Here is a 23,618-nt window from a genome sequence, read left to right on the forward strand (position 1 = left end):
TGTGATGGATGAAACAAGAAAATGTCGGAAATAAATAAGAAGCTAAGAGCTGAGAGAAAACTATATGAGAACAAGAACGTTAGTGCACCTCAAAAACAACTACCACCTGATCAGGTAAGTGTATATGATAACTTTAACGCCTTAGGACTAAGGCTTTTTGAAAGAACTTACCTTGATCATGATTTTTCTGTGGCATTTTAAGCTAACCTCTGTTTAGATTATGCAGATCATGTTAAGTTATGTCTGACTTGCTTCCTGGACTATAGTAAACCGACTAACTGTGCAGAGTAGCAAACAAACAGGTTATTTGTGGCAGTCACAGATTATTTAATGTCTCTAATCCCCATGTCTGTTTGTTATAGGTTTCATGCCAGTGCCACTATCAATGTAGAGACATTGCATTGGAACACAAATGAAACATATTCAATCAGTTATACAAAGTAAGTGATAATTTTAAGCAAAACTTCTATTTGATGGGAAATGTAAGTGTATGCAATGTTAGAAGGAGGCGTCTTCTCACGAAGAACCCGAGAAGAGTCACAGGTAGGCTAGGGTTTTCTTGCAGTTCCTGATGAAGGCGGACATTTTCCAGTTTGCAAAAAAACCTTTCTGGAAATACACTGAATTACCAGGCAAAGAGTGGAAACCGTGGCAAAAGCAAAAAAGAGTGATGTTGTTACCTACATTGAACATAGGGGGAAATTAAAACAAAGAAAGGAAATATACAGCAGCTGATATAAAACATGTTGTTGAACACATTAAAAGCTTACCCAAGGATGAAAGCATCACACAAGGGCTAAAAGCTCCCTTCTATTTTTAAGCCAAGATTTAAATTACAGCAAAGCATATGAGGCTTTTGTTACACTTTATCCGAACACATACATTAGATATTTGTACTACAAAAAGGTATTGAAAGAACAATTTTCCAAACTGAGATTTCACTGACCAAGGAAAGATACCCATAACACATGCGATGTGCTTAAAAGTAAAATGTTGAACGACTCAACCAATAGAGCTGTAAATCATACTTCACTAAAATTTCATCATAGATGCACTGAAAAAGCTAGAGCAGAGATGAAGTATGATCATATATATTCTACCACTTCTGTGAGTGATAGAAGCACAGTATCCATAGATTTACAACACGTTTTCTCTTTGCCGATATTGTGACACTGCCAAGTGTATTATTTATGTCAACTTTCTTGTTACAATTTGGGATTGCATACGGTAGATAATCCAATAGATGATCCGATACTGTCAAATGTTTTCCTTTTCTAACCACTATGATGAATGATGATGACTTTTATGACTTCTCCAAAGTAGCTAAAGAACACCTCATCACAAAAAAGTTAGAAGTTTCCAAGGCTGTTTGGCTCAAATTTTTCAAAACCAACCCAGGAAAAGTCTTTACAAAAAACATTCCATGAAGTTGAAATGTGCATTCAAATGAATGTATTCAAAAAAGGTGTGAAGATGGATACCATAAAAGGCTTAGTTTCACCAGCTGTGACATAGTCGCGTATATGAACAGTGGTCCAATACTGTCAAATGTTTTTTTATTCCAGTCTTTGATCACAATACCAGTTGCTGTGTTGACTATATTTATATGTTTTGATGCTGCCATTATTTCCTTATCACTTTAGGACATAGTGTAAAAAAGTTCTGAGGATGGTCATTATGGACTAAAACCAGTCATCGTCAAAAGAATTGATATTGTGATCAAAGACTGGAATAAAAAAACATTTACAAAACATAAAAGGCTTAGATCTATCCTAGCTTGAACTAATAGGCAGATTGAAAACAGAGAAGAAGGAGGACTCAAGAAAGATGATAGCTTATCTCAAACTAGAAAATAAACTATTTTACCAAAATCTGACTGAGTGAACACAGCAGCTGTTTATTGACTGTAACATTGTAATATTTTGTTTATAAAATATTGGTAAATTAATACAAAATGTAACTTTTTAAACTTTGTAAAAGACATTTATTTCAGAATAAAACTTGTAAGAACACATTAATGTGCTTGATTTTTTCTTTGTTCTTTAACTAGTTTGTTTGCAAACACAGCACTTCTGTGGGCCTAACTGACTTTTCATAATAACATGGTTATTATAGAAAAACTGTAAACAGTAGTTTCCAGATTTTAATAATAGTAAAATTATTATTATTATCCTTCCCACTCCCCTTTGTTTACAGATATAAGTGGTAGACTTAGCCTACTTTTTATGTTAGAGAGGTTGGCACATAGCCCTGTTCTTATTTTGTTCTGTCAACAATTTTGTTTTGTTGTTGTTAAATGTTTTACAGTAACTTTACTCTAAAAACATTTGTAGATTAACTATCTTCATTTGTTTAGGCTATAAAAAAATAAGGATATCAAAAAGGATTGCTTTCTGGGAGTTTTTTTACGATTTCCTCAAAACAGCTGTTGTAGCACTTACCAAGGATTTTATGATTAGTCAACATATATGTAAGTTAAATAATACATTTACTTGTTCTTAGTAAGCATAGTCATGTAACTGTTTGTCATTTGTCATAGGCCTACTATTATTAACATCACCTACTGGCAAAATTGTTTAATTTGTTCCATGTCAAACTGCTTGTTTCAATCCAGGTGCTAATCATGTTATGAGATGGAGTGGGAGGTGACAGGGTACTTTATACTGATTTTGATACATAAATTTCTCAGCTTCACTGTGTTGTTGGAAGGTATGACTTTTAATGCTTATCTTATATTTTATGTTCCATATCACAAATTTGATGATGTTATCCAGAAACTTGTGATGATATGATAAATAAGGGACGGCACTGGTGACCAAGATAAGCATATCACTACTCGGTATAAAACCCCAGTGTTCTATTGAATCCAGAAGTTTTGAAATGGTTGTAGTAAAGTAGAAAATCAAAACTATCTGGCAAACAGCCAGTGAAAGTAATATTCAAGCCTTATGTGAACTAGTGGAAGGTGATCCCAGCATTACTGTAGCCAAGCCTGCATCACAGATGGGGATAAATGTTGGAAGTTTCATTACATTTTTATCAGACACACTTAGGCATGGAAAACTATAGGTGAGGTGGATTCCATGTTCTCTCACAAAGGAGCAACAGAATCTACAGAAAGGAATCTGTTAACGACTTCTGAATTGTTTTGAAATAGAAAGATAAGCTTTTGTGTACTGTATCATGACCTGTGACAAAACAAGGGTCCTTCATTATACTCCACAGAACAGGAATATGAGTATGGAAAGGAGAAAAAGTGGACAGGGGGCACCGATTAAGGGAAAAACTTGACTATCACCTGGAAAGTTTTGGCATCTATGTTTGGGGACTCAAATAGTGTATTTGCTGATTGACTACCTGCATAGGTGGAGGGTTGGTAATGTGGCCTACAATTGCAAGGTGACGACCTGCATGGGTGGAGGATGGTGAATATGGCCTACAATTGCAAGGTATTGGATGATGCCAAGACTGATTATTGCAATAACTGATGTCAATAACCAATTCATTATGTCCTCTCCTGCACAAAAGTGCAGTCCACACCTGCCCCAGATGATCATTACACATTAGGTACACTGAAAAAGACATTAAGGAGGCAAAGTTTTGAAGACAATGCTGTTATCGAACAGTGTGTGCAGTTGGCTAGTGGGGCACCCATCTTCTTTCTTCCATGAAGGGATCCGAAAACTTCCTATCTAATGGCAAAAATGCATTTCTGTTGGTGGAAACAATGTAGAAAAGTAAGGCACTACACTCGTATCACCAATAAAGCTGTGTTACAATATTCTGGTTTATATCTGAATGACCCTCACATATATGGCAGAGATCATTATTACATGTTTGTAGTTCCCTCAATTCCAGAGGGTCATATTCCTTTTTGTCTGAACTTCCCCTAAATATGTGGGACACAGTCTTTGTCTTGTTAAAATATGTAGCATGCTTCATGTGGTTTTGATGTGGAATATTCTTAACTGCTCCCAGATGTTTAAGAGCAATGAAAGTACTCATTGCCCCTTATAATGTACCTCACAATCCCTTTACCACCTAGCCAACTGATTCTTAAAATGGAATCTGTTATATTTCTATGATTCAGTGATAACCTGGTCCTTGTCTAGGTACCACATGTTCAACTAATGTAATTCATCCCATACCTGATTGGCTAGTTCACCAAGTACATTCCAAGTATCACACACAATGATTACATTATTCTATTGTGGAATGTAGTAAATAATCTCTCTGTCTCTACCACACTGTTAGTCTCTTGTGTCAATTATTCCATTCTGCAAGTTACTCTGTTCTGAACACAACAGAGTATAATGAACCAGAATTATGGGGTTCTAGTAGATTATGATACAAAGTCCATTAAATGAAATTTGCGATTCCATTCTGTTTTCAGCCATGTTTTACCTAAAATTTAAAGTCTGAAGTACAACAGGTAGCCCTAAGGGATTGGTGTGTTATCCGGAAATATTTATTTAAATTTCACACTTTCCCAAGTTTTTCTGTAATACTTTTCAACATTATTTTTGATTTTAAATTTTAAACGATTTTTACTATCTTAGAAATTCGATTTGTTTTATTTGACCATAAATGGCATATATTTTGAACTTTACAATATTTTGGTTATGAAATTTCTCACAATATATCATTATCTATTAAATCAAGAACTGTTATATTTTTTCACAGGGAAAATCAATTTTTCTTAAAAGCGTTCATATGAAAGAAACTATAAAATGTTTATTATTTGGGCAATGTAACATACACCACACTTTTTACAACACTCTATTTAAAAATTGTGTACAATAGTATCCAATTATTTTCATTTTTACTAATCTCAAGAGTCGTGTTTTCTTTGTAACTGTTCTCTCATGTATGGAGAAAACTATGAATGAATGTTAATTTGACATGTTGCCAGCTCTGGAACAATCTAGAACTTTGTGCTGTAATATATTGTTTGCCATACATGCCAATCGTAGTTGGTCTTTGGTTCAGGCTCATGTTGTTCACTCTTTGCTTAGACACAAAGGTGTAAGCTGGCCTGTGTGCTGTGAACAGAATGTGTGCCAAGTATGATTTTTTTTGTTGGAAATTGTAATTTATATTGAAAATAAATTTGGAATGTCTTACAAATTTGGACAGCGATCAGTATGTGTTTGCTTGAAAGAAGACTCTCTAGCAATGGGCAGAAAACTGATATATGAATTTGATTGCTTTGGCAAGTATCGATGTGGGTGGAAAATAAAAGAAAATGTGATCAAAATGTGATTGAGTATCTTCACCAATGTGAAGGCGAGATAAGGTCAAAAACCATAAAATTTCATTATTTTGAAGCAGATGGTTTGTGAACATGATAAAAGAGATGAAATCATCCCCTGGACAAGAAAAAAGTTTTGAGCTACAAATACAGTCATGAAATAACATGAGTATTAAATTTTTTGCTTCATTCTATCATCCAGTTTAGAATTGTTTTTTAACATTCCTATTTATGACTGTATATGACTGGCTGAAGAACTGCAATTGAATATAGATGAACTTTGTAATCATGACTTTTAAATGGATATAGACAGCAGCAGTGTTAGAAGTGCGTGGTCATGTAGGGATTCTTTAATTGTAAAGGTGGCTAATCACATTTCATGATTGAGATAAAGGAAAGAAATTTGTTTCAAGATGTGATTAAAAAAGAGAGCATCAGCATGACAATGCAAATAATTTGGACATAATCTGGGTCTGAACACTTTGGGCTAAGCTTCCTAAGAGAAAAATTGTGAGCAATGAATGAAAACTGGAAGTCCAATTCAAACAATGTGCCAGAAAGAAAGGTGAGATACGTAAAAAATTGCAAAATGTCTATATTTTGGATCAAAAGGTTTGTGAACATGATAAAATAGATGACAGAAAGTGAGGACATGGTTAATGAGGCAGTGTGTGTGTGTGTGTGTGTGTGTGTGTGTGTGTGTGTGTGTGTGGGAGGGGGGCAGGGGGGGGGGAGTAGATCAGAAGTGAGTCAGGATACAGACCATTCAGAAAGTGAAAGAAAACCACATCAGGGCGGTTTTTGTTGAAAGCAATTTTAGGTTGAATAGAGGAAATGGAATCTAAAATAAAATCCAGTAGTGATCTTTAAAATCTGAAAAAAAAAAACCACCGAACACATTGAAACTAAATTTATCAAGAATCTCTCACCCAGCACAAAGCCCCAAGTGACTGGGAAAAAAAATGCAGGCTACGCCTCTATGTATAAAAAGGGTAAAAGAACATGCCTGCAAAAGTACAGACCAATAAACTGCAGAATTGCTGCAGAATTCTTCAACATATTCTTAGTTTGAATATAATAAATTTCCTTATACTGACAAGCTTATGTCCACAAATCAGCATAGTTTTAGAAAGCATAATTCTTGTTAAACTCGGCTTGCCCTTTTCCCATGGCAATAGGGAGATTCCATATTTCTAGATTTCTGAAAAGCGTATGGCACAGTACCCTTGTTAATGAAGGTACAAGTATATGGAATCGGTTCATAAATATGTGAGTGGCTTGAAGGCTTCTTAAGTAATGGAACCCAGAATGCTGTCTTCAATGGTGAGTGCTCATCAGAGACAAGGGTACCATAAGGAGTGCCCCAGAGAAGTGTCAGAGGACAAGTATTATTTTCTACATACATAAATGATCTGGCAGACAAAGTGGGCAGCAACCTGCACTTGTTTGCTGATGATGTCATGGTGTATAAGAAGGTGGCAAAGATGAGTGACTGCAGAAGGACACAAGATGACTTAGACAAAATTTCTAGTTGGTGTAGTGAATGTCAGCTAGATCTAAATGTAGAAAAAATGTAAATTAATGTGGAGGAGTAGGAAAAACAAACCTGTAATGTTCAGCTACAGCATTAGTAGTATCTGGTTTGACACAATGATATTGTTTAAATATCTGGTCGTAATGCTGCAAAGTGGTATGAATTGGAACAAGCATGTGAGGACTGTAGTAGGAATGGTGAATGGTTGACTTCAGTTTATTGGGAGAATTTTGGGAAGTGTGATTCATCTGTACTAGTGTGACCAATTCTTGAGTGCTGCTCGAGTGTTTGGGACCCATACCAGCTCGGATTAAAGAAAGACATCAAAGCAATTTAGAAGTGGGTTGATAGAGTACTTACCAGTAGGTTCAAACCACATGCAAGTGTTATGTACATGCTTCAGGAACTCAAATGGGAATCACTGGAGGGAAGGCAATGTTCTATTTGAGGAACAGTACTGAGAAACTTGAGAAAACCAGCATCTGAAGCTGACTGCAGAATGGTTCTACTCCCACCAGCATACATTTCATGTAAGACCCATGAAGATAAGAAGCATGCAAGGGGCATGCAGGCAGACATTTTTTCCTTGCTCTATTGGCGAATGGAACAGAAAAGGAAATCACTTGTAGTGGTTCTAGGAGGTTACAGTCTGGAACCGCATTACCGCTACAGTCACAGGTTCCAATCCTGCCTCAGGCATGGCTGTGTGTGATGTCCTTATGTTAGTTATGTTTAAGTAGTTCTAAGTTCTAGGGGACTGATGACCTCAGAAGTTAAGTTCCATAGTACTCAGAGCCATTTGAACCTTTTTGAACTTGTAGTGGAACAAGGTACCCTCTGCCATGCACCATACGTTGGCCTTCAAGTGTATATGTAGTTGTAGATGTAGATGCATCTGTATGATCCCTATTTTCTCTTATCCTCATGGTCCTTATGCCATGTGTATGTAGTAGACGTAGAAAACAGTAATCAGTTGAAAAGTTTTAGGGATGAAAGAAATCAGCAAATTTGTACTCAAATTTCAGAATTAAAGAATCATTTGGAGGCTGGCCTAATGGCTGTGGATTCCAGAATAGATTTCGTTGAAAACAGAATCATAGTTTTAGAAAATGAATTTTTCAAAGAAAATTCTAAGCAGGTAAAGGACATTAAAGAATAAAGACTGCAAAAAAACAGTAAAGGAGAGAATTAGTTGTTCTGGTACTGAAACAGTGGGAAAGATAACTAAATTAAATGAAAAAATAAATTAAGTATAACAGGCTGTAACAAAAGATGTAAATGTGTTAGATAAAAAAGTAAATGAAAATCAGGAGAATATTATGTCTAGAAATGTGTGTGTTAACAATGGTATCATGTGGCCAACCTTACCTGTGAAAGCTTTACTTGTGACAACTTGCACCCTGTTGATTGCTTGCAACACTGTAAAAATAAGTTTGTGTCTGTCATATCAGATAATTTAAAGATTAAATTTGTCTAAAAGTTTCTTGAAGTGGTAACATTGTCATGGCCTAATCAAAGTTTTGATCAGTAGGTAACATTTAGAGATTCTGAAGTTTTTTAAACAAATTTTGGTCAGAGTCTGAACAAGCTAAAATTAAGAGTGAATTTCTGAATGGGTCTGTTGAAAGAGGGAGAAATGGAACTATGAAAGATTTTTGTACAAGCCAATGAAGGACATTAGTACATTTAGATAAACCTTTTGATCAAATGATTTAGAGAGATACACTCAAAAGAAGTTTTCCTTAAAGATTACAGTGGGATTTAGTTCATGGGCCAGATGATTCACTGGGTCAGTTTTGAAATATGTAAACAAATTAAATAGGGCTTTGGAGAGAAAAATACCCAAGGTTTAGCCAAGATAATTATCACCATGAGAGATGGAATTGTAGGTTGTGGCGACCATTGACGGCCAGTAACTGCCACCTACAAAGTGCAGAGTAAACTGTCTTTGGGGACTCATTGTTCATTGGTTCAGTCTTGAGTACTTTGGTTACGATGTGTGCGTTGTGATTTTCTGTAGTGTTTTTCTTGTGTTTTGTGTAATTACATGAATCCCTTAGCAAAAGGGCTTGATCATAATAGGTTGAGTCTTCTGTGCGTGGTCAGTCATTATAGGCAGAAAACCCACATTAGTGCCCCTGAGTAGCGAACATACGTTGCATTAGCTCGCTGTGTACCACTGGTTTCGCACCAATAGACAATGTCACAACCTCCAGTTTTTCCGGCACTGCAGCACACCGCGGCCGCAGAATGGACATTTAACTGTGAAGCACAATGCTTTACCCCATGTGCTACTAATACACTGGGAATTTTCATATTTCCGGCGTTTGCTTCGACCGGCCAGACAACCCTAACCTCCGCTGGCACATCACACTGGGCACTGTACACATCGGCGCAGAGACCTTCTACGGCATTCTACGCTCGACAGAATGCTCCTCCCGCACAAGATCCCAGAAACCCCTCACCCGAGTTTCCATCGCACAACATGGGCCACACGGCTGTCCAGTTTTGGGGTCCACATGCATGGCCTCCCCCTCCTCAGAGCGGCCCACCGTTTAATGTGTCACCCTTCATGCCGGTTGAAGGGACACTTGCATCAAACCTGCTAGTCTATGTATACGCCTACCCGTCCTGCCACCCCAAGCACACCCCATCCTGCCGCCCCATGCACACCTTGGGCAATGCACCTGCCATGGTTCTGCCCTGTCGCTTGGTGCTCAATTGCGATTTCATGCCTCTGCTCGAGATTTCGTCTGCATCGGCCATTGATCTTTCTGCCCTGCTGTGCTGTGCTCGTCGTGTGGTCATACAGATTTCCTGCCTACAACGAATGGATATCACGTCTCGCCTGCACAGCTAATGGTCGTTCAACGCAACACATCGCCCGTCACTGAGGCACAGTTCACACCAGCGAACACCGTGCAGCATCCCCATATGATTCGTGCCTTTCCTACACCCCCGCAGGCACTGGTCCTAGATCGTTTTCTGAAGCTGCCGCCATTACAACCGGACAACCCAATGACATGGTTTGCCTTGGTGGGCAACATGTTGGACATACACGGTATTGCAGACGACAGCACTCGTTTTGAGTGTTTAGTGGGCCACCTGCATGACCACCCTGGTCTCATCTGTGACTTGTTGCTGAACCCACCCAAGACCAACAAATATGCCTCTGCCCGTGCACTACTCATCGAATGCCTTTCTCGTCCACCAGCCGATATGATTCACAACATTATTTATGACGAGACTTTAGGCGACAGAACCCCATCACAGCTGTGGCGACACTTGCGTGCGCAGGTCAGTACCGAGATCTTGCCAAACTTAGCGATCTGGGCGTTGTCGTTGGTGAAGCTGCTGCAAGAACTACAATAACATTTGCTCCCACATATAGCAGCGTCACTTGAGGATAAACTACGGCTGGCAGACCAGGCACACGCCATTATCCGGCACCGACACCTCCCTCCGTGCAGCACAGTGCCTAAATACCACCGATGTTGATAATCCTGTTAATATACTTCCACCGTTGGGTGGTAGAGGTCGGGCGTGTGCCTATCGTGGACAGCACACAGAACAGCAGCCATCTAGCAGCCAAGACCAGGAATCGCGAGCGGGCTGGCACCGACCTCTCCCCACCCCAATCGGGCCAGCGTCTGCTCTCCCCGCCTTCCTCTTGCCTGACGCTTTGGCTGGCGGGACGAGTACAGCTGACTCACGCATATGCTGGTTCCACTCCACATACAGGGACACCGCTCGCAACTGCCGCCAGCACTGCACATTCCCAAACGCCGCATGCGGGTCACAGTAGACGCCCACGGCTTGCGGACACATGCAAGGGCGCCCACAGATGTAGCATTCTGTCAGATCCCTCAACTTATGAGGACATCTGTATGACTTGGTTTTAGTTTCACGCCGGTATTTTCTCGTCGATGCCGGAGCAGCCGTTAGTGTCATACCTCCCACATTTACCGTAAAGGACACAACACCAGCCAAACTGTTCCTTCAAGTAGCAAATAAATCGCCACTTTGTGTCGACAGTTGGGCCGAGTTACCTATTGAACTCATACCTGGCAAACAGTTCACTTGGTCCTTCTATATGGCTGACGTAGAAGACCCAGTATTAGGCATTGATTTCCTTTTTCATTTTGGACTGTCTCCAGACCTCTAGTATGATGCATTATTGCACCACACCTTGTCCACTCATATTGTGTGTTCAGTCGCCTCCTCGCCCCCTCCTCCCCTTCAGCTTTCCGACGATTTCGACATGGCTCTCATCGAGTGTTCTTCATTTACGGACAGCCTCGCAACTTCCATCGCCCAGCTTCAATCAGAGCGCTCTGCAGTTGACGATCTCCACGCTCGCAACACCGAACCGAACCGCGCCATATCGCCAGCTACGCAGGCCCTCACCGAGGCACGATGCCTCGTACAATGCCTGTCAGCGCCGCCAACCTCCGACATCGGCGACGCACCGCATAGGACTTTGACGCCGCCACGCCCTGACACTGGAGACGCACCTCGTGGAACTTTGTCGCCACCGACGCGGACAGCTTCCCCGGCACATCAGGTTAGTGGCTCTCACGTGCTACCGATCCCCGTTCGCGACGGCCCCCGAGCGAGTTCGCGAGCCCAGCTAAACACTGTCACGAATTGCACGACACACGAAATTGTCACAAGAGACGGGCCACCATTGCGTCATAAAGTGCGCCGACTCCTTTTTCGTCCGTCGGACAGTAACTGGTCTTCGCCCATACATTTAGTTGGGTGAAGGTCACGGTTAAAGCAGGGTCAGACATGGTAATTGGATGTCTCTATAGGCCCCCTGGCTCAGCAGCTGTTGTGGCTGAGCACCTGAAGGATAATTTGGGAAGTATTTCGAGTAGATTTCCCCACCATATTATAGGTCTGGGTGGAGATTTTAATTTGCCGGATATAGACTGGGAGATTCAAACGTTCATAACGGGTGGCAGGGAGAAAGAATCGAGTGAAATTTTTTTTAAGTGCTTTATCTGAAAACTACCTTGAGCAGTTAAACAGAGAACCGACTCGTGGCGATAACATATTAGACCTTCTGGTGACAAACAGACCCGAACTATTTGAAACAGTTAACGCAGAACAGGGAATCAGCGGTCATAAAGCGGTTACTGCATCGATGATTTCAGCCGTAAATAGAAATATTAAAAAAGGTAGGAAGATTTTTCTGTTTAGATTAAGTGAGAAAAAGCAGATTTCAGAGTACCTGACGGCTCAACACAAAAGTTTTGTCTCAAGTACAGATAGTGTTGAGGATCAGTGGACAAAGTTCAAAACCATCGTACAATATGCGTTAGATGAGTATGTGCTAAGCAAGATCGTAAGAGATGGAAAAGAGCCACCGTGGTACAACAATCGAGTTAGAAAACTGCTGCGGAAGCAAAGGGAACTTCACAGCAAACATAAACACAGCCAAAGCCTTGCAGACAAACAAAAATTACGCGAAGCGAAATGTAGTGTGAGGAGGGCTATGCGAGAGGCGTTCAATGAATTCGAAAGTAAAGATCTATGTACTGACTTGGCAGAAAATCCTAAGAAGTTTTGGTCTTATTTCAAAGCGGTAGGTGGATCAAAACAAAATGTCCAGACACTCTGTGACCAAAATGGTACTGAAACAGAGGATGACAGACTAAAGGCCGAAATACTAAATGTCTTTTTCCAAAGCTGTTTCACAGAGGAAGACTGCACTGTAGTTCCATCTCTAGATTGTCGCACAGATGACAAAATGGTAGATATCGAAATAGACGACAGAGGGATAGAGAAACAATTAAAATCGCTCAAAAGAGGAAAGGCCGCTGGACCTGATGGGATACCAGTTCGATTTTACACAGAGTATGCGAAAGAACTTGCCCCCCTTCTTGCAGCGGTGTACCGTAGGTCTCTAGAAGAGCGTAGCGTTGCAAAGGACTGTAAAAGGGTACAGGTCATCCCCGTTTTCAAGAAGGGACGTCGAACAGATGTGCAGAACTATAGACCTATATCTCTAACGTCGATCAGTTGCAGAATTTTGGAACACGTATTATGTTCGAGTCTAATGACTTTTCTGGAGACTAGAAATATACTCTGTAGGAATCAGCATGGGTTTCGAAAACGACGATCGTGTGAAACCCAGCTCATGGTATTCGTCCACGAGACTCAGAGGGCCATAGACACGGGTTCCCAGGCAGATGCCGTGTTTCTTGACTTCCGCAAGGCGTTCGATACAGTTCCCCACAGTCGTTTAATGAACAAAGTAAGAGCATATGGACTATCAGACCAATTGTGTGATTGGATTGAAGAGTTCCTAGATAACAGAACGCAGCATGTCATTCTCAATGGAGAGAAGTCTTCCGAAGTAAGAGTAATTTCAGGTGTGCTGCAGGGGAGTGTCGTAGGACCGTTGCTATTCACAATATACGTAAAAGACCTTGTGGATGACATCGGAAGTTCACTGAGGCTTTTTGCGGATGATGCTGTGGTATATCGAGAGGTTGTAACAATGGAAAATTGTACTGAAATGCAGAAGGATCTGCAGCGAATTGACGCATGGTGCAGGGAATGGCAATTGAATCTCAATGTAGACTAGTGTAATGTGCTGCGAATACATAGAAAGAAAGATCCCTTATCATTTAGCTACAATATAGCAGGTCAGCAACTGGAAGCAGTTAATTGCATAAATTATCTGGGAGTACGCATTAGGAGTGATTTAAAAATGGAATAATCATATAAAGTTGATCGTCGGTAAAGCAGATGCCAGACTGAGATTCATTGGAAGAATCCTAAGGAAATGCAATCCGAAAACAAAAGAAGTAGGTTACAGTACGCTTGTTCGCCCACTGCTTGAATACTGCTCAGCAGTGTGGGATCCGTTCCAGATAGGGTTGATAGAAGAGATACAGAAGATCCAACAAAGGGCAGCGCGCTTCGTTGCAGGATCATTTAGTAATCACGAAAGCGTTACGGAGATGGTAGATAAACTCCAGTGGGAGACTCTGCAGGAGAGACGCTCAGTAGCTCGGCACGGGCTTTTGTTGAAGTTTCAAGAACATACCTTCACCGAGGAGTCAAGCAGTATATTGCTCCCTCCTACGTACATCTCGCGAAGAGACCATGAGGATAAAATCAGAGAGATTAGAGCCCACACAGAGGCATACCGACAATCCTTCTTTCCACGAACAATACGAGACTGGAATAGAAGGGGGAACCGATAGTGGTACTCAAGGTACCCTCCGCCACACACCGTCAGGTGGCTTGCGGACCATGGATGTAGATATAGTTGTAGATGTAGAGAAGGACGGCACAATGCGCCTCTGTGGCGACTGTCGCTGCCTCAACACGCGGACTGTATAAGACAATTATCCGGTACCTCATATACAAGACTTCGTGCAAGTACTTAGCGGAGCACGCATTTTCAGTGTCTTGGGCTGCCGCAAGGCTTATTTACAGAGACCCATGGAACAGAGTGACTTACCAAAGACAGCACTGATCATACCTTTCAGCCTCTACGGATTTTGTTACATGCCTTATTGTCTCAAAAACGCGGCCCAAACTTGGCAACGTTTAATGGACTCACTTCTGTTTAACTGCACATATTGTTACGCATACCTCGACGACATACTCATTTTTTCCTCCTCTGACACAGAACACGAACTCCACCTGGCCGCAATACAGGACTTATTGACACGTAACGGAGTCGAGATCGATAATGACAAGTCACAACTCCACTGCACCACTGTCACTTTTCTGGGGTACACCGTCTCCTTGGAAGGTATACACTCTCCTCAGGAGTGGGTTGACTGCATTCGCGATCTACCTCTCCCAGTGTCATTTCGTGAATTACATCGGTTTTTAGGAACTATCAATTTCTACCGGCGTAACCTGCCGATGGCGGGAGCAATTCAAGCCCCTTTGACTGGCGCATTGGTCGGGAAACAAACCTCGGGCAATCGCCGAGTACAGTGGTCTGACAACATGGTGAGAGCTTTCGAAGACCTTAAGTCAGCGTTAGCACTTGGTGTCACTCTTGCCCACCCTGTGCCAGATGCCTGCATCTCTATTACAGCAGATGCAAGTGTTTTTGCAATCGGTGTAGTCCTCCAACAGCACGTCGGTGACATGACGTGACCACGCCGTTTTTTTTTTTCCAAAAAACTATCTACGGCTCAACATAAATGGTCAGCATTTGACAAAGTATTGCTTGTGGTTAATGATGTGTGAAGAGGAACCGCTATGATGAGAGTTCATGGCAGTTCATCAATATTGTCTTTTTGTAAAAGGCAAAGGAATGATGGTAATTAAATACTCATTAGAAAGTGTATTCCAATTTATTCAATTTTACCACGTCAGAGTAGTAGAACACCTAGTTTATAGGAATTTATGAACTTTTTTTAAACTGATCTAAATATAGCTTGTTATGTTATATATGTATTATTTCCTAGTGTTGAAGAATTGCTAAGACTTATGCTTGTATGCCCAGCTTCAAGGTGCGAAGAGGAATGCAGTTTTCCTGCTCTTTGACGACTGAAGAACTAACTGCGATCAACAATCACACTGCAGAGGCTCAATCACATAGCAGTTTGCAAAAGTTGCCGTTGGATCAAACAGACTTAAGAAATGTTGCTAGAATATTTATATCCAGTTCTGACAAAAGGAGAAATTTATTTGTATCACTATAATATGAACTTTTGAAGATTATTTTACCTTACTCTCTTGAAACCACATTTAATTATCGTCTCTGACTTTTTTACTACTTACATTTTTCCCCTAGTTTTCATAGTTTCCCATTTATGTTCTTAAATGTATTTTAATGTTTTAAAAATAAATAAAATAAAATTGAGTATGTAGTAGACTATTTATTTACATTTCCAATAAAAATCAAGCAGAATTTAGTTTCATAAACTATTCAATTTGATATAGTTTCTGCAGTTATTTAGAGCATAATACACAATAATTGTACATGCATTGTCGATATATTTAAATGTTAATATTATATAACTTCTTTATATTCCATAATCGCAAAATACATTTTAATCCAGTCTTAACTTTGCATGTATTAGGAATTACTTTGAAATACAAGGTGATCCAAAAGCCCATTAACATTTCAAAATGCGCTAATTCACTGAATAATGTAGATAGAGAGGAAAAATTGACGTACATGCTTGAAATGACATGAGGTTTTATTGAATCCAAAAAAGTGTACAAAATGACAAATAGATGGCGCTTCATATGATACAAAAGCAATAATTCGCATAACAAAAGATTTTTAGCAAAGACAATTTACTTTACAAGATATGCTCAACATGTTGGCTGCCATTCATCAAAAATACTTGTAGTCGAGCGACAATGTTGTGAGCAGCACTGTACAGCACATCAGGAGGTATCATGAGAAATTGTCATCGGATGTTGTCTTTTACTTCTCTAATGAGGTCAGACAATCCCGGTAGACTTGAAATTTCAAGTAACTCCACAACCAATAATTACACGGATTGAGGTCTGGGGACTTGGGAGGCCAAGCATGAGGGAAGGAAAGTGGCGTCTCAGCACACAATCCTCACCAAATGATTTGAGCAAGAGATCTTTCACATGCGTAATGATATGGGGTGGAGCACCATCCTGCATAAAAGTCGTACGTTCCAGTATGTGTCTATCAGCCAGGCTAGGGGTGGTGGGATTTTCTGTAACATATCGGCATACTCCACACATGTCACACTGACAGTATGAAATGCAGCACCACGAAGAAAAAGGGTCCAATTACGATTGATGTAACCAATCCACACCACACTGTGACTTTCTCGTCATGCAGCGGGGTTTCTGTGAAAGTTCTAGGATCTTCGGTAACTCAACTTCTGCAACCGTGGGTGCTGACAGATCCTCAGAGTGTGAAATGGGCTTCGACGGTCCACAATATATTAGACAACCAATTGACATCGTCCCCCATTTTTTGAAGTGGTCACGCACCAAATGCTCTCCTTGCCACAAAATTGGCGGCTAACATTTCATCATGACGCTGGATTTTGTATGGATAGCATTGGATGATACGCCTTAGTGGTCTCCAAACAGTAGTACATGGAATGCCGGTTTGAATTCACAAGCACTTACTTCACCATGCTGATATGAACCCGCTGAAGCCTCCATTTCTTCCTGAAATGCCCGAGCAGCATTAGTACTTGTGTCTGGTCGCTCACTATGAGCCGATCATCTAAACAACCTGTGGCTTCAAACTTCGAGATCATTTTCTTCACAGAGACATTTGTCACAGGACCTTAATCCATTCGAATACCCTTCTTATGGCGCCGGCCGGTGTGGCCGAGCGGTTCTAGGCGCTTCAGTCTGGAACCGCGCGACCGCTACGGTCGCAGGTTCGAATCCTGCCTCGGGCATGGATGTGTGTGATGTCCTTAGGTTACTTAGGTTTAAGTAGTTCTAAGTTCTAGGGGACTGATGACCTCAGATGTTGAGCCCCACAGTGCTGAGAGCCATTTGATCCATTTTTGAACCCTTCTTATGGCGATAGGATCGTAAAGCTGCTGTAGCGGATTCTCTGTTCTGATAGTAAAGCTTTACTAGCAATCCCTTTTCTAGTAAAATCTACATGCCCCAACTGCTGGCGCATCTGACTCACTCTCTCACTACAGCTCATTTTACACACGCTTCTAATGCTATGTCACAGATGTGTTGGTGTCCAGTGACATCTGTTGGCCAGTTTTTTTACTCGTTCCTGGTTTCAATAAAATCGCATGTCATTTCAGGCATGTCTGTCAATTTTTACCTCTCTACCCACATTATTCCGCGAATTAGTGCATCTTCAAATGATAACGGACTTGGGGTCATCCTGCGTATAGTCTGAGGCATCCAGAATGTTCCAACACGTGGTTTCAGATACTAATTTTTTTCAAATGTTTGAAAGGATGTCTCCTGTTCAGACAACCTTGTCACATATACCTTATCCATTAAATGGTCCCTCCTCCCTCTGATAATGCAGTTGAAGAATGTACAATTACGACATGTAGCTGAAGTCAGGACGTGTAAGGATATTTCAAGTCTTTGCTTACTTTAACTTAGACATATCTTACTCCAGTAGTTAAAGAAATTTGTACTCTCCCATAATGTAGGATGTGAAGTTTATTAATGCATTTACAGAGAAGTTCAGTAAATTACAGTTGTGATGTTAACCACATGTGAGTCTAAATGGGCACATAAAATTATGTGAAGTGTCATATCAGCTGTAAAGAGTGTAGATATATGGTGCAACTGAATACCACACCTGGAAGACTACGTAGATAATTTGATCATCTTCCTCTTCTGGATCAAACTGAGTGGCAATGTGTTTGAACTGAAATGCTCCTCGTATATAGGGTTGTACAGATTTGTCAGTAAAAGCTCCAGCAACACAGAGTTTCTTCACAAAATTATGAAAATATTGTCGGTTGATAAAATTTTAACTGTTGCTTGCCCCAGGCACCGTCATAACTGTGGGCCAGGGATGCGTTACGAAGCAAGTGGCCACATGGGGTGCCAAGCTGAGAATGGCTTCAGAGGCGTGCAAGTGCAAAAGTTGTATACAAGGTATATTGTAATTAGTAGTGAAAACTGACACGGGTGAAAGTGCATGATTAGAGAAGGAAAAAAATTCCAGTAAATATAGATCCACAAAAGAGTAGTTTGCAAGACAACTGAGAATTTGTGGTTGCGAACGCTTGCTGAGTGCAGTATCAAATTTTCTCCTTGTCAGTACAAACTTATTGAATATGTAAAATTTTCGATTACATCCCTGTCTAATTAGGCTTAATTTTTCCCGATGGGCTGCCTAACAAGATATAAAATATAACATTCAGCATATTGCATGTTAAAATGTAATGTACACTTTTTTCCGTTAAAGTAGGCACTCAACGAGCATACTTGAAGTCAATACTGCACACTTTTTGTAGCGTATCAAGACCACTATATACACCCAGTGAACACGATTACTACATATTTTACAAACATTTTTTTTCCTTAAATAATGTTGTCGATGTTTGTAATGCATGATTTACAGTGCTGCATAATTATTAGGACTTTATTCCTTTAATGCTTTTCGAATTAAATTTGTTATTAGTAGAATGTTTAGTAAACCAATCAAAGAGACCGTGTATTGCAAAGTGTGTTACCTAATAGTGGTTAGGCTTGTACTGACACAGTTTGCATAAGTATGTGCTCATAGTAAGATGTGTCTGGTTGGCATAGTGTCTAAGGCTGTAACCACTCAGCTGATAAAATGGAGCCGGATTCTGTTCTTTCCGAAGATATTAGCCTCAGACGAAAGCTAGTTAATGAATATAGATTTCTGAAATAATCATTGTTAAATGTTTTCACGTGTTCGACTGACTTGAAACTGCCCTGAGTCCAATTACTTACTGTGTATCTTGTTGTGTGTGAATGAAAGTCGATGAGAAACGTACCAAACTGATGGTAAATCTAAAACTATAATAACCAGTGCTATTTCACTGCTCTGATGTTTTGAGTGTAATCGTAAAACAGCAACTTTCATTAAAATTATTTTCGATTAGGATTTTAACGCCTTTAGCCATGTATTTATCTCACAGCGTATTTAAATTTACCTACAAACAATGACTGAGTTTCATTTAAATAATCAAATCAGTACCTTCAGTACAAAAAGTTTTGAGACTAGATTAACAAAAAATAGAGAAAGGTTAAGTTTAGTCCTTTTTTGGGAAGTTGTTCAACTCGCCCGTGACATTAGTTTGAACACTGGTTATGTCGTCATAGCGTTGACATTTCATATGAGTTTCTGCACTTATCGTTTTGTTGTAGGTTCGTATTGATAGACCAAGTCTTGTCACCCGTGACGAGAAAAGAATTGTGTGCATTATGAATTTCAGACTTCTTCAAAACTTCTGGAGAGTGTCTTGAACTCTTGATTTAGAGATGTTGCACGACTACCATTTGTGACACAACAACGTTGGACACACTACAACCGCACGTCCAGTACTTAACACTGTCTGCTCACAACTGCTCGAATGCACGTTTGTTGTTTACAGTTGTTACTTCAAAGTGCCACCGTATCTATTGCGCTGACCCCGCTTCTACTTCAGAATCACAATCAGTCTTGGAACTTCAACGGAGAATGTATGGCGTGTTCTGATTACTAGAAACTCAAATCAGAAAATATTCAGAGTCAATGACAGATTTTGTCTTTTCAGTGCATAGTTTCAAACATATTACCAATAAAAATACTTTCAGGTTAAGTTTCGAATGGAGTCGGTCATAGCCTCTCTCTCTCTCTCTCTCTCTCTCTGTGTGTGTGTGTGTGTGTGTGTGTTACAAACAATTGTGTCTTCAATGAGGGTTTGCAAAGCAGTTAATAAATGAAGTGTTTAGATTAACGGCCGTAGGTCCGGCGTGTCACATGTCTGCATATTCACGATAGCTTTGTCGATAATAAATGTTACAAAAAGGCAGTCAGCTCACAATGTAACTGTTTGTTAGGAAGTATATTAGATATAGTGACGATTATGGACAGATAACTTTTAGAGTGTTTTGGCAGTGAAAGTGTAGTAGTTAAATTTTATTCCAAATTCATAATAAATGACCGTAATAATAAAACAATAACCCATTGATCTTACGAAAGTCGCATCACGGTACTAGCAGTGTAGAATGTTCAGATGAATAATTATAAATCTACAAATAAACGACTCTTGTAGTCCATAGATACATAGGTTACTTCAAAACGTATTCGTGTAATAGGACCTACGTGAGTTTATGTTTAAGGGTGTGTAGATAGGGGAAAATCATCAGAATGTAGTACAGCAGGGACAAAGACGTGTTTATTAACCAGTGAAAGGAGAATAGAATAAATAAATAAAGATTTCCATTTACATAAACACAGTTAAACATTCAAAAGTAAAGACAGGTAATTTAGCATGTAAAATAAGTTTTCGTCTGCAGTATTGAAAATGATGCTGAACATAGAATGTTACTAGTAGTACTTAGCAGGCCCTTCTTTTCCCTTTATACCCTCTTGCACTCTCACTGACATGGATTTCACCAGAGATTCTGTTGTTTACGTTGTAATTTTACGCCATCAGTCTAGCAGATGGTTCTTTAGCTAATTTCCATTGCATGTCTGATGATTCGTCACATTTCTCTAGAGTACATTTCACGAATTCTCTATTGGACTAGTGCAATGATATCGCTGTCCAGCGAGGAGTGCTATACAATAGCCACAGCCTTGTATCTAGAACTACATGTTTTGGAGCATTATTTGTGTGAAAATATAATCCTCGAAAAGATCCATATTATTCACACGTCTGACTATATGTGTTTTTAGGATATTTATGTTAACCTAGTGGTCGTTAATTCCATCAATAAAAAACAATACCCCCACACCATTTTCAGTCATGCAGCCCTAGATTAGTACTTGAGGCTGTAATATTTCTCTCTTCAAGTTCACAATTCTTTTTTCTCTACACTGTTAGTTGCCCACTTGACTTATACAGATAAAATCGACTCTTGTCAGTAAATACAACCTTCTTATAGAAGGTTGTCTTGCAAGTGCAACGCGCTCCCTTCCGTTGATTTTACTGATGTTTAGTTTTCTATGAGCTGTTCAGCCCTCATACCCAGCTTCAAAAGCACATTTCTTATAGTCTGTGCTGAAACACTTTCCTGTATGCATCTGAACTACAGTAGCAAGTTTGGAGCGCTTAATTTTGGATTTTTCTTGACTTCTCTAAGTAGCTGCCGTTTTTCCATCTCGCAGAGAACATCAGGAGGATCACTTCGTGATTGGTTTTCGTACGTTTTTATTCACATTAAACGTGCATATAATGGTATTCACGGTACTGGTAGCTCTGCCAATGGTTTCTACGATTTCTTGAAAAGGTTTTCATTTCCAAAACAACCTGATGCAGGTTTCGCTGTCTTATTCTGTATTTCCTCGACGTTTTCGACCCATATGCCGTAAATACCGCGCAACGGCTGTGAAAACAGAGAGAGATCTGTCCACTACAGTGGCTGAAATACAACTGCACAAGGAAAGCGCGAGTGGCGTGTGTTGATACAGCAGGATCCTGGGATCTTGTTTACTAGAGGACTACTTGTCTGACATCAACTATGGCATGACTTTAAATTACGTGGATTTGTTCACAAATTAAGCCATACATGAAGCCAAATAACGTTCCATTACTAGATGTAGGTATTAACCAATATAAGGAAATAATTATTCTTCGTTTATTAGCTATATTTTTTACGCTTATGCTTGTTATATTCTATGCACTAATGTCAGACGAATACTTTTTGTAGTGACTGTAGAGCAGTGGTTCCCAACCTTGAGGTAAAATGAAATTTTCTGAGGAGTAAAATTTAAATGATTCGATTCTGTTTCAGTCCTGAAACTAAATTATTTTTAAAAGATCACTAGTATTATCAGAGTTTTGTAGGACTCTAATGCTGATTACATAATTTATCAATACTTACTTTTCCTCAATTGAATTGATTTACGAACAGTAAGTATAGTGCGCACATTCAAACTTGTTTGATTTTAAATGGGGTTGCAGTGTGCTGGTCAAGCAAGTGCCACAGTGGAGAGGAGTAATGCAGGGGAAGCATGTTTTGTAACAAGTATGTACACTTTGACACACACACACACACATACACACACACACACACACACACACACATGCACAAGCTGAATATCATTCATCTTTCATCATTTTAAAAATGAAAGTGTTCCAATACATTCTGCAGTTTAGTTGGGGCCAAATTTGGTGATAATGGAGGGAGGCGAGGCAACAGATGGGATGTTGAAGGGAGGGTGGGAGTACTAGCTAATATCTGATTGCAGCCAGTGGTAATGGCCTAATAAAAGTTGGGAACCACTGCTGTAGATAGACAGGGCCGTTACAGTGCCTGCAGCAAGTTACGAATTCTTTCAGACACCCCAGAATCATGTCGAAAATTGTCACGAGACTGGACAGTTTGCTGCTCCAGTTCGTCAAACACATCAATGGGAGTGCCATAGGCCTACACTTCACTTCTGAGATGACACAGAGAGAAAACATTTGAGCACATTTATCAGTTTTCAACAACTTTTGTGGCAGATTTTCTAAAATTTAAATACTTACTAGTGAAGTTTCTTCACATACAATATACAATTTACACAGTTGAACAGCGTCTTATGTTTGATACAATACAGAATTTGGAATTTTTTGTATTTCTAAATTATTTTTAAATTGTACAGTTAAAATTTCCATAAATAAATTAAAAAATAACAGAAATTTTGTATTTTCATTGTTTTGATCCATTTTAAAAGACAGGAAATTTTTATTCAAAAAATGGTTCAAATGGCTCTGAGCACTATGGGACTTAACTTCTGAGGTCATCAGTCCCCTAGAACTTAGAACTACTTAAACCTAACTAACTTAAGGCATCACACACATCCATGCCCGAGGCAGGATTCGAACCTGCGACTGTAGTGGTCACGCGGTTCCAAACTGAAGCGCGCTAGAACCGCATGGCCACACCGGCTGGCAAAATTTCTATTGAAGCTGGAATAATGCAACAGGTCTAGTTCATTCTGATTTAATTAAAAGCTTTTAAAAATCTCAGGAAAACCCCTAAATGGAAATGAATTATGTCTTTTTTATTATTTAGGATTGGAATAGACATTGGAGTAAGATATAGAAATTTATTTGTGGTACAGTGTAGTGCCTATGCAGTTTTTATATAAAAAATTTCCATAGTCCATAGATTTAGATGTATAACTAAATGTCAAAGGAAAGGCAGCTGATATCTGTGGCAGTGGGAAGGGGGTAGGGGGGGGTAGCG

Source organism: Schistocerca nitens, chromosome 3 (assembly GCF_023898315.1).
Source record: "Schistocerca nitens isolate TAMUIC-IGC-003100 chromosome 3, iqSchNite1.1, whole genome shotgun sequence".
NCBI lineage: Eukaryota > Metazoa > Arthropoda > Insecta > Orthoptera > Acrididae > Schistocerca > Schistocerca nitens.